This window comes from Acanthaster planci, linkage group LG02, assembly GCF_054643075.1.
Source record: "Acanthaster planci isolate LZ-2023a linkage group LG02, COTS_SCS, whole genome shotgun sequence".
NCBI lineage: Eukaryota > Metazoa > Echinodermata > Asteroidea > Valvatida > Acanthasteridae > Acanthaster > Acanthaster planci.
The window spans coordinates 28,525,425-28,538,019 of NC_141778.1; the positions used below are offsets into that span (position 1 = coordinate 28,525,425).

Genomic DNA, 12,595 nt, shown 5'->3' on the forward strand with positions numbered 1-12,595 from the left:
AACATGTTTTCAACTTACCTAACATAGCCTTTCAATAACATGTCACAATATCCTTCGTGGGCAAAACATAATCCTTTTCTATGGTCACTGGTCCTTTACAGTGACCACAAATAAATTGCAAGAATTTTAACATTCTGGTGTTCACATCAACCTCATCATTTACCAGATTGTTTTTACATATATATTTGTAATTCATTTGGTCTGCAAATGCTCTGATTCTCTCTCAGTGATTTGTTTATCTTTTAATTTACATATTTTTTTTAGTTCTGCAAAACGTAAATGTGTAGGTACCACTTGTAGATTTTATGCATTATTTTGCAAATGACTTTGACTTTTTCTTTCTTTGAAATATGATGTCTGAACAGACAGAACTAATGTTGACAAACCTGATTTCATTAAACGATAATATGTTGAGATTCATGGGAATCCATGGGGAACTGAAATTCACTAAAAACAGTTAAAACTGGTAAAGTTCTGCTACTTAGTTGCACTGTAACTTCACACTAGATCAACTGTGTTTTGGTCATAGGACTCACAAATCAAGTGAACCCCACCAACTATGTGCTAACAGGTCAATCTCATCCTACCTCAAAACTCACACAACTTCAAACCGCAACCCTGTATCATAACACCTCAAAACAAAACAATCCTGTGAGATATAAATTACACAAGTATGCTGTAACTCTAACATTATAGTCAGATTAAATGACCTAACACTAGCCCCTGGGAAATTACCAGGTCTGGTCCAGGAGTGTTTTCACCGAAGGGTTTTATTTCATGGGCACTTACAATTTCCCTTTCCCTCCTCCCTGCAGAAATGGTAAAAAATCTGCCGGTCCCACAAATCCAATATTGCACTCAGAGAAAAACAACCAACCAGGCCAAAAATAAATTGAAAAAAAGTTGGAAACCCTATCCTTCAAGCAATGTGCTATATATCAATATTTGATTGGCCATTCCAAAAGTTATTTGTTGTCAAAGGAAATTTCTCAGGGTTATTTTTTTTTTATGCAAGTCTTCTTGTTTTTCCCTCTGCCCCATGGGAACAGTATGAGAGAAGAGGAGGAACACAGCTCTTTTGTGAATGCTAAATCAGACCTTTTATGTTTCTTTTCTTTTGATCTGCAGTTTTAGAGTGTCTTATAAATAAAAATGCAGCAACCTAATACAAGCATTGTCTTTTTATGTATGTACATGTACCAACAAACTTACCCATATCACACATGTAGTATGCAACACAGGTCTCAGCTATATGAATACATGACACACTTCTTTGGTTGTCTATGAATATATTGTTGTATGAGGCCTTAATTCAAAATTCTTTTATGTGGTGACCATTTTCTTGGGGTATTTAGCACAACATTTTACAAAAATAGGACATCACTTTCAATTTCGTTAACCACAATTCAAGTAAAGGGTGCAAGGTTTTGAATTATCAAGAGAACTACAGAGCTTCTTATTTTATGGCTAAAGTAAGTGCCCACTTTCATGGCATTCATCAGCAGTTTGGCCAAAACAATGTGCTAAATGTAAGCAGATTTTGGGGCAAGCACTTCCAAATACTTGTGTAAGTAGGAATGAGGCAAAACAATCTCTATACTTTTCTCAGTGACTTCATCAAAGCAAATATTGCCTTTAAAGTTCACAAACTTTCAAGGACTCATACTTCTTTTGGTTTTCAGTTCAATCAGCAGAAGACAATAATGGCAATGTCACCCAAATAATGCGCAAGCCAATTTTTTTTCTGACTGATACTTCCTTAACCCTTAAAGTCCAATATCCAACATGTATTAGAAGATTAAGAAGTGTTTCGGCAGAGATCCAAATGCCACACATCTAGACCTATTAATTTGCATTCTCAGTACTAAAATAAACAAATAAAAAATACAAACAATCACCACCTTAAACAATTCCAAAGATGATCATAAGTGCCACGAAAAACTGCAACTGAAAATTGCACTTTTGTTTCTTACAGCCTCTTATTAAAAACAACACACAAAACAGTGTGAAATTTCACTATCCCAACAACTGAAATCAAAGGTCAGATAATTTAGGTTGAAAACTACTTCGGGGTCAGATTAAAAGGATCTGAAAGAGCAACTTCAATGGAAATGTGATCTACTTAACTGAAGGACTTGTACCCTAAATCATCTCGTAACAAGTTTTACTCAAACAGAATTTTCAAAGTTAGACAGCTGTTCCCTAATGGTTAACTGGATGAATTTCATTATTTAATGTTGTCTTGTATAATGCATGCAGGAGATCACCTTGTTGATCTGTTTCAAGGAAACCCCTAGGGTTGTCTGCCTAATGTGTTTGTGTCCATAAATGCTACATGCCTTTCTGTAACATCCTATAAGGAAATGAAAAATTTATAACATGAGGAGCATGTGGCAGATGGAAGTTAAATTTAGATGAAAGGGTTTAATTATTATTATGGTAAATGTAAAGCATATATGGCCCTTTCACAATAGTGTGCCACCAAGAGGCTTTCCCCTGAGGCATATCTATGGGGGGGGGGAGTGGATATTCATTTCAAACAAATTTCCATTGTCCATCCCTGTCACCCATGACATGGATACACCACTGGTTTCCCTGCAGGTTGCTAGGTAAATGTCATCTTGTCCCACTGCCTATGATTGGTCAGTACTTTTGATGCTGGGAGCCAAAGCTTAGTGGATGAGCAGATTACCTTGCTATGAAAAGAAAATATATCCCTTAGCAGAATCAAAATTCCCTTCCAAGTTGACAGGCCAAGTTTTAAGCAGGTGTTTTAATCTGCCTTCTTTATAATGTCTTCAGGGTGACTGCATTTCACTAAAATCAACTGATTTCTTTTGTCAGTGTAATAATCTTTACACGTATTTCCATATGTTGTTTTTGTCACACTGGTTTGGTCTCAAATGCACCTTTACATGGATGCCTAGTCCTACTGATGGGCATCAACCACATTTATACTTCTCTTACTTACTTTGACAACTGATACATTGCTTTTACTATGAATTATTCTTATAATTCTTTGTATCAGGTTTCAGAAAAAATGCAAACAAAAGTAACAGATCTTCTTGCAACAAGAACTTCTGTCCAAAACATGTACTGGTGGCCTTGGGCAGTAATGTAGCTCAAATTCCAACTCTTATGAAGTGTTGCCTATATGCATTACTTTCACACTCATCCAATAATAACATGATTATGTGCAATGGTTCATCTCAAGATATATGAAATCACTATGGGAAAACAGATGGTGGTGGGGATGCATATTAACTGACGTTGTATGGAACTGCTCTTTATGGCATGTTTATGTGTATGCATGTACTTCCAGTCTGGACAGTTAATGAGGGCTTATTCTGCTAAATTTATATTAACAATATTGATTAACCATATCTTGCTGTCATTTCTTTTTTTGGGGAGGGGGTTTATCTACTACATGTGTTGTCCTTTCCCCAGTCTGTGAGATTTATTTGCTACAAACAATCAAAAGAGGGAATACTAGTTGGTCCTCATTAGCATGGGCATCACAAGGGAGGGGGGCAGGGGGTTTCCCTCTCTCCCCTCCCCACTGAAAACTACAGGAATAAAGGGGGTTAGAAAGAATTAAAGAGACGAAAGGGGATGAGAATCATCAATTGGTTGAAAAAACCAAATTCAAATTAACCCCACCCACTGTTAATTGTTTATCAGTACTTAGCTGCTGAGTGCTTTGCTTTTCACCCCCCCCCCCATGTGGCTCATCCCCTTGGAAAAACTCCAGGAAATGGCTATACTCCTCAGCATGGGAATATCAGACCTTGTGCATTAAACGAACACACGTACATGAAGAAATGAAACAGTAATACAAGTTTCTGTAATAAGACACCCTACACACACATTTTGCATGTGAGCTAATTTCCCTCCTTGACAAACAAATCCTTCTGGCCACAAAATTGCGTATGTCTCCAACAGCAAACAGCATAGTAAAGCTGAAGAAAAACATCCAACTCTTTCAAGGGCATCAACTTGGTTTCATATTTCAGTAACACTACACTCTTCTTGAGATCACTAAAGCATTTTTGCACAAATACATGCAACTTTGAATAATACACATCCATCAGGTTCTGAAGTAAGTGTTGTTGTTGAGCATGTGCCAACAGGTAGCTCTATGTAATTTTACACAGAAATGTAACATGGTTATGATTGGATGCATAACAGTGGCGTAGCTATAGGACTTTACTGGGGGGGGCACCAGCATCTTATGGGGGACACCAGCTTTCAGTGGCGTGGTTTTTTGGGGCAAGTTTTTGTTAGCCTTGTTCAATATCCATTCATCTTTCTTTTTCTTTTTTTAGTTGGGGGGGCACCTGGGGGGCACTGGGAATTTGGGGGGCCCCCGTGGCTACGCTACTGATGCAAAAGACAAAATTAGAGATGGTTGTCTTTCCTTCCTATCAGGTACAGGGTAAGGGGAGTGGAGACTCCCAATATTTTCTCTTGCCCCTAAGTTTACCAACTGCCTCCCCTGAAGCCCCCTCAGTTTGCCCTTCATATATTGTTTACATAAACAGTGTTTCTGTGAATTAATATCTAGGATTTAATCAGGCAGAAATAGTTTTCTTTATAAGCAGCTGATCCCAAGCTGACATCATTAACAGTTGTCACTGATATTTGCAACAAATTAAGTTGGAGCAGACATCTTTCATGCTGAATGTAACTGATTATGCATGTTTCTGCTGAATTTTTTTTTCCTTTTTCAGAAATCTGCTATTTGCTTACTTCAACATATTTTTGCCCCTCACTTCCCCAATTATAAATTATCCGATTCATGAGTGTGACATCACTTCAGTTTAAACCACGCCCACTGCACAAGCACTGCACATAGAGTTACATGTACATTCACTGATCGCTGTTTACATGGAACCATGGAACCGGAAGTTAACACACAACTCCAGCAATTCTCCAATGGGAGCCTGCAAATTGTGGTGCATCCACCTTTGTGACGAAGTCACTTATGAACCAGATAGTGTCTGGTACTACCACTATGTCTTCTAGACATGCAGCAATGTGCCATTGATTTCTAAAATGTTTTTGAAAGTACCTTTTCGTCAATGCATACTGAAAACAAATCTAAACATCTCATCAGGAAAAGCTGAAACCAAAATGAAAATGTCCCCATACTTCACCTTTGCATTTTTCTCTTCAACAAAATTGTTTCAAATGATGCCCATGTTTTGTAACTGCCATGAGTGATTGCTTCTTCCAGAAACCAATTCCTATGCAGCAAATGCACCAATGATGCCACGGTATGTACACCAACATTTAATTTGCAGGTAGTGAAGTGGCCAGTGATGTGCGAATGAATTCATGTCTGCAGCCAACCAGCCAAGCAGACACATCCTCGGGCAAATACCATCAAATTCTCTTGCTGCCCCAAGTGTTGCCAATAAAGCTGGTAAAACTGGCCAGGCTTTTTTTCCATTTATATTAATGGATGTTTTGCAGGAATGCATTTCTGTAGTCTTGTTTGCATAGAGATGTAGGCACACACACATTAACTCCATCTGTTAAATTTCACAGCGTTCATTTCCTTTTTGTAGTGTTTTGTTCCTTTTTTTCCTTTCAGCATAGTTCCTTTTTGTACATTTGTATTAATATTATTTTTTTGAAAGACATCAGAGAGTTGAAAACGTGCAGCAGACAAAACTGCTGCAAATGGCTGAGCGGTTTGTGCAAGCAACAAACTAATCAATTTATTTTTCCAGGCAGTTATGCAGTTTATTCATACTGAGGGGTGAAAGGTCATCAAAACTGTCAATCTGATATTTCTGCACCAATTTCCATAAAAAAATTTTTAAATGAGAGTCAAACATGTTCAAAGTTCTGGCATTTCCTATTCCCCTACCTCAAGTTGTTCAACAGATATTTAAATAAAAATACAAAAGATAAATACACCTTTACAACCACCAGTACTTATTACTATTATTATTATTACTGAGTTTAAATCCCCACAAGACATGGCCAAAGGAAACAAGCGAATAACAAAGTGTTTATAAAAATACATTGGACCATCTATGTAATATTGGAAACAAATTTGCAAATTAGCTTCAAAATATAGTGAACATAGGATTAGAATGAAGAACTACATGAAGCACTAACCATAAACTGAACTGCCTCTGCAATCAGGTATTAATCACAGGGGGGTGGGGTACACATCCCCCTGATTTTATAATGGGGGATGGGCTATCGAATCACCCCCCCTTTTCATGGTGAGAACAAAGTGAAGGCAAATTTTGAAGAATTTTGTGAACTTCCTTACAGCCAAAATTTTTTTTATAAAGCCATAAATATGCCATTTTAATGTCAGATTCTGCAGGAATGTCACACATATTACAGATGTACATCTGTATCATGGACATCACCCCCTATATATTGTCATCAAGTGTCAGCCTCTCCCTTTTCAAATGTCCATGGCCAGTCAAGCCATCCCCCACGATTCCCCATCCCCAATGTTTACGGCACAAATTTAGGCCACTGACTTCTGCAATTGATCAAATCAATAAAAAAATTGAATTTTAACATTTTGCAGGCTGTACTAGCATGACAATTCACATATTTTTATGTCATGCTGTACAAATGTTTGATGCAAGCCAATTCTCAAAACTCCAACATCTCTCAAAACTCCAACATCTCTCAAAACTCCAACATCTCTCAAAACTCCAACATCTCTCAAAACTCCAATCAATTAGATCAGTGATGTTGTACTCTCTCCCAAAAAAATCTTGCACTTTGTTAACGGTTCCACAAAAGTGATTGAAGAGAAAGATATGATAGAAATCTTCTAACTTCCAGCCTTTCCAACTTACTTTGTTAGACGTTGCTGACACACAGATCAGAACAGAACTTGGGGTGAGAACTTGACACAGGAGTGAACTCAGAAAGTGGACAAACAACAAACAGCAGAAATATCACTGTGAAGGTGCACTTCCTTTGTTCCATCCATTGGTGTTGGCTCAAACTGCATGTCTTTGCATCAATTTGTGAACTCAGAGATGAACTGAATCCTGCTGAACCTCACATCAAACAGCACAATTAAAACCATAGCTAGAGCAGCTTTCTGCAAGAACCATTATGCCATTCCTCCAAGCCACAGGCATAGGGCAGTCCAACAGTCACTTGCACTGGATAACCTGTAATGACCCTTTGCTTAGGGCCACTGATGATGTATACCTGTGTACTTGGGTGTACCATAGACTACTGTGCATGTCAAATTCAGCTGATGCAAGGATGCGGTCTGCAGCTTCAGTTTGGTTTGGAGTCCTGATGTGTTGAACGTCCACAGGGAGAAAAACTAGGTATCCATGCCCAACATGTGTCACTATGCCAGACGCACACATGAATGTATGAGAAAATACTGGGTCAACAACCCAGGCTGAAGGCTGTGTGATACAAGGAGAAATGACAGTGGCCACACTCAGCGATGCGGGAGCTATGGAAACACCATCATTATCATCTCACGGCATCAGCTGTGCATTTGTGCATATATATGCATGTGTGTGCAAGCCGGGCACCAAACTCAACTACTCAATCAAAATGGCCAGGCATTAACAAGATTTTACACTTTTTCTAATCGGCTCAGCTGCACTATTATGCCTCAGGATTTCACCTCTCTTTTCCTCTGCAAGTGGACGAGGACATTAAAGGGACGATGATTACCTCAGTGGCATTTCAGCTACAAAGGCTTCTTTCCCAACTCCGCACAGGAAGTAAGACTGCATACTCAAGGACGATGAAGATTTGATTTGAAGCCACCAGAGGCAAACTGGGCAGGCTTACATATTAGCCAGCTCAAGCAATCATATACAAAGATAGTGTTACCACTTCCCTGTGTTTCCTAATGCAACCAGCTATAACACGTTGTGCACACAGTCTGCATGAAATATACACAAGAAATTAATGCAATAAACCGTGAGATTTCAAACAATAGCTCAGATATAATCACCTATGAGACTTCAATGGAATATTCCAAACCTTTCTTTTTATGACTTGCTGCAAACAGAATTACATAATGTAATTCATTTGGTTGATAGTGAATAAGTACACATGGCTAGTTTACACCCTCATCAAATTTCCAAATAGTACATAAAACACTTCGCATTTTTACACTCTTTATAAGGTACTCTTCCAAATTAAACTTGCTAAACTTATTTCATATCTTATTTCCTCTTTTGCATTATAATTACTTTCCCATGTACACTACCATAATTCAGTTAGCAAGTGAGCTTTCAGTTCTGCTTTGCTAATATTTTCCTGTTTTCCTAAAAAAAAAACTTTGTTACTAATGCAACAAACGGACAACAGCATGTACTGGCAGATTCCATTGAAAACGTGGGGGAAGTGGACCAAATCTTAAACTGTAACCATGACAACAAGGAAGTGGAGGAAATGATGGCTTATCTTTGATCACAAATGACATGCTTGTTCTTTCAGGACAGATGAAATCTGGAAGGAATGACCCCAGTGAGGTATGAAGTGTGAACTGTCCTTTTATGCAATGTTGACTACATGTGCTAAGGGTGATGTTGCCAATTTAAAAGAGGATTAAAAGGGTGACGGCTTTACAACCTTTAAACATTTCAAACCAGTAAGGCCGATCTTTTTCATCTGTACTGAAATAAAAAAATTTAAAAAAAACAAACAAACAAAAACACCCAAAACTTACTGACAATAATGGGAGATGGAGTGCAAGTAAATCTACTAGGAAAATAAATTGTGTTTTTTGGTTTCTGGAGAAGAAATGCAAGATGGAGGATCTCTTTACCTTTCCTCTTTTCTAGCAATTCAACATTTTATATCATACTTAACAGTGTCATGCTTAAAAAAGACTTGCCTACAGGTACAAGTATTGTGATATCTGGCTGCAATTTAAACACTCACTCTCTTGAAAAACTCACAGGATTGTTGACAAAATTAGACTTACCACAGTTTTTCACATGCATAGCACATACCAGAGAAATGTGGCAGGATAACAGATTTGACTGTGATTCAGACTTGCATAATGGTTTGCAGAGACTCCAACCAATCCGTAAACACTTTGAGAGCACACACATCACCCAGATCACTCAACCATAAACACATTATCTCACACACCACTACATCAGCAACAAGACGAAGAAAAATCTGAACTGTTTTCCCTTCATTTCAAGTTACTTTAATTTAATCGTAACCAGGGACACAGCTCCGGCTGGGTGAGAGAGAGTATATATACCCTCATTTTGACAAGGAAGGGGGGGTAAAAGACTATCCCTTATATTTTTCTTAAAAACAAAGAAAAAAAAACACAAAACAGCTGAAACAAATAAACCCCCAAATGCCAACTGTGCCTCCCTTCATCAACACTGCTTGTAATGGATGTGTTTTTTGTCTTTGGGACAGGCTGTGCATACTGCTTGCATGACTATCGATTTTGATTTCATAATCATCCTTTGCAACACTTGTAGAGCAAAAATCTCACCCATGCTCATTATGCATATACATGTTCATGTATCATGAGTAGCCTGGTCTTGTGAAGGGGATCATACAAGTAGAGTCCTCACAGAAAATGACAGGCACACAAGAAGCTAAAACTGAAAACAGAATTTAGGAAATTGCAGGCACTAATGAAGTCCTCATTTATATGACAGAGATCCAAGATTCAAGATTTATCCCACAGAGTTATTTCTTCCTTCTTAAGGCACTGAGGATGGATTTATTCTCCTTCAATATTTGATAAGAGAGCACTACAGAAGAACCACAGTCTAGCAAGTGTCTACAATACCTCCTTTCCCACACACACTTGCATGTGTAGGCATAGGATTGGAGGGAAAAAATACTATAATTAGAGTGGTGGAAAAATTGATTGGTTGAGGTCATGATCGAAGTGTCACGTCGCACATTATTAACCACGGGCAAGGAGGATAGGCTCGGGAAGCATGCACATGTACATCTAGAGGGTTCAGATAATGAATAGTCTAAAGGCGTATGTGATGACTGAAAAAGAAAATACAACTTCAGGGAGGTTTCAAAGGGGCAAATATGACAAATAAAACTTCTAAAAAAGTGGGATCTTCAAATTTACAAATAACAAGTTGAAAGACATAATCACTTTATGTGTGAATGAATGATTAAACGAACACACAGGATAGTCAGGATTCAGAAATTTGGATATCAAAACTTGGACAGAAGTCAATTTGCTTCATTCTAAAGTCCGTCATATTGAAATGAAAGCGAGGTAAACTTTTTTTATTTGGGCAACTGAGAATATCATTGAAAGCACTGAAATAAAACCTCATTACAAGTGAACGTCAATTATGCTGATGAAGAATTTGAGACTGATATTTTTCATATCTAAATGTTTTAAGCAACATTTAAAGATAAATGAAAGTGAGACATGGAACCCAAAATAGTCTGGCATCACCCCCTTTTAACAGATTACATTGAATGTCATGGATTCAGGGAACATGGTAAAAAATGGCTTCTTTGTGAATAAGGTCTATTTCTACATATTTTCAACAAAGTTAAATTTCATCCCTTCCCTCCTTTCATTTATTTCTTTTTTTATTTTCATGTTTTTTTGGGGGGGAGGCAAATCCCACTCCCCCCCCCAAGTCATGGTCTAGAGCAAAGGACACAATCCCTAAAAAAGGGCAGCTGGAGTTTGTCCGTTACAAGTTTTAGGGGTGATCTCCTAAAATTCCGAATAGCCCCTGGCCTGGATACCTACAAAAAAACAACACCTCAAATTTACTCATATTCCACAAGTAACGAAAACAACAGCACGAACAAGACGCAAGGAAACTAATCAGTGGGGAGTTCATTATATAGGCCCTCATGTGTGCTGGTCTTTGCTGATGCACATCCCCCCCTCCCCTACTTCTGCAGAATGATCAACGCCTGTGTCAACAATAACATCCCCTTCCCCTTCCCCCCACGGATGAAGTCATTGCTCACTTAGATTTGCAGTTGCACTGCAAATTGTACTTGTACATTTATTGAATTTTTTTTTCTTGTGGGCATGTGTATATTACTGATGTATTGGACAATTCATGTGGTTGGCTGCATATGGTTAACAGATTGCCAATAAAAGCACATCTTTCATTGCGGCCCCAGAGGAGTTGCTGACATTTGACAAATATTGCTTCCTCCCAGGGCTGGATACATTACCACTGCCACTACATGAGCAGATGTGGCTGAGCCTGAGCTCACTGTTATCCAATTCATGATAACCACTTGTCTGGAGATTCCAATCTGTTCATTTTTATCAAAGTGCACATGACACCATGGCGTGTTATTTTCTCTCCAGCACAATCAGATGAACAAGTGTCCATAAATGCATACACACAGAAAAGTCAATGAGCAGAGCAGAGTTCAAACACCCATATTGGGAATAAAATACTTTTAATTTGAGTAAGATTACATCTCTGTTGCAAACCACTTTCTGCCAAACTTAAAATAATGCCAAAATGTTCCCGATATCATATTACACACTGAGCCTTCACAACTTTTTAAGCAATATCTTGTTTGTATTTTGTAAAAATCAGACATAAAGTTCTCATGCAGTGCCCATGTTGTTCAAGACAGGTCAGCCAGAAATGTATACTATTCCACTGATTGCTCAATGTACATGGGCTGACACACATGTAGCTTCAACTTGAATTGACCGTAATGACAAAATCATTGTGTCAGACTGACTTGAAACTTCACCTTTACTAATGATGAGTTTCTTCATATGTATACCTAGTTCCCCCCCAAAATTACGCATGGGACAGCCGAGTTCCCTCCCCTCAGGCTGTGTGAGTTTCCCCCGCCCCCCCCAAAAAAAGCAGTTCTCTGAAGGTTTAGACTAACCGAGCACATAGTCACTAATTCATTTATCAACACAGGATGAGATGGCGGTCCCTATCTTACATGAGTAGTCTGATATTTCTCAACCACATAAGGAGATTGAAACAGAAACAGCCCTGAAATGCCCTGCAGACATATGTTCACAGCAATTACTTTGGTCAAAAAATTGAGTGAAGGGGATTCCAACTTGCAAGTAAACTGTAGATACATGTACCTCTGGACCTGTGTTGGTAGATTCTCAATTTTTCATTGTTACTGTTGGGAGGGAGGATGATAGATGCTGTGAGATCTGTGCATGTGTGGAACAGAATCACACTCAATGATAGGGTACCAGCAGGATTAGGAATGCTGGAAATCTGTGAAGTCGTGATCGCACGGGGAAGACACAGATTTTTACAACAATCAACCATTAATGGTATAGTAACTGAGTACACTTGGTATAGTAATCTGAGCATAAGCCTGGAAATCACATTGCAGTAAGCTTCTTTTTTTTCACAGAAAACATAAAGATATATTTAGAAAACTGAACACATATAGCTTTCTTTCTCATATAGACTACATGCATGATCCCTAATGAAAGGGAAGCTAACATCTGCATTGAATCTTGCATGTAATATTGTGGACTACCGTTTTTACAATTATCTTCACTGTTTGAAAGGAAACAGTAAAATAAAATATGCTCAACACTGTCTTCTGGATAAATTTTCTTTATGCAAGAAAGGTATTCAACAAGTGTCTGATT

The 12,595-nt window shown here is 38.2% G+C and overlaps 1 protein-coding gene across 2 annotated transcripts in view; it reads right to left on the reverse strand.

Moving 5' to 3' along the window:
* The window catches only part of LOC110977239 (rho GTPase-activating protein 7-like), a 144,356-nt gene that overhangs the window by 123,447 nt on the left and 8,314 nt on the right, over positions 1-12,595 (reverse strand). Inside the window, exon 1 of one of the 2 annotated variants that reach the window (XM_022231179.2) lies at positions 6,837-7,939. The exons of the other annotated variant lie outside the window; for it this stretch is intronic. The gene's annotated coding sequence lies outside the window, so the exon portion shown is untranslated. Of the gene's footprint in view, positions 1-6,836; positions 7,940-12,595 lie in introns of those variants that run through there. 2 annotated transcript variants of the gene reach the window in all.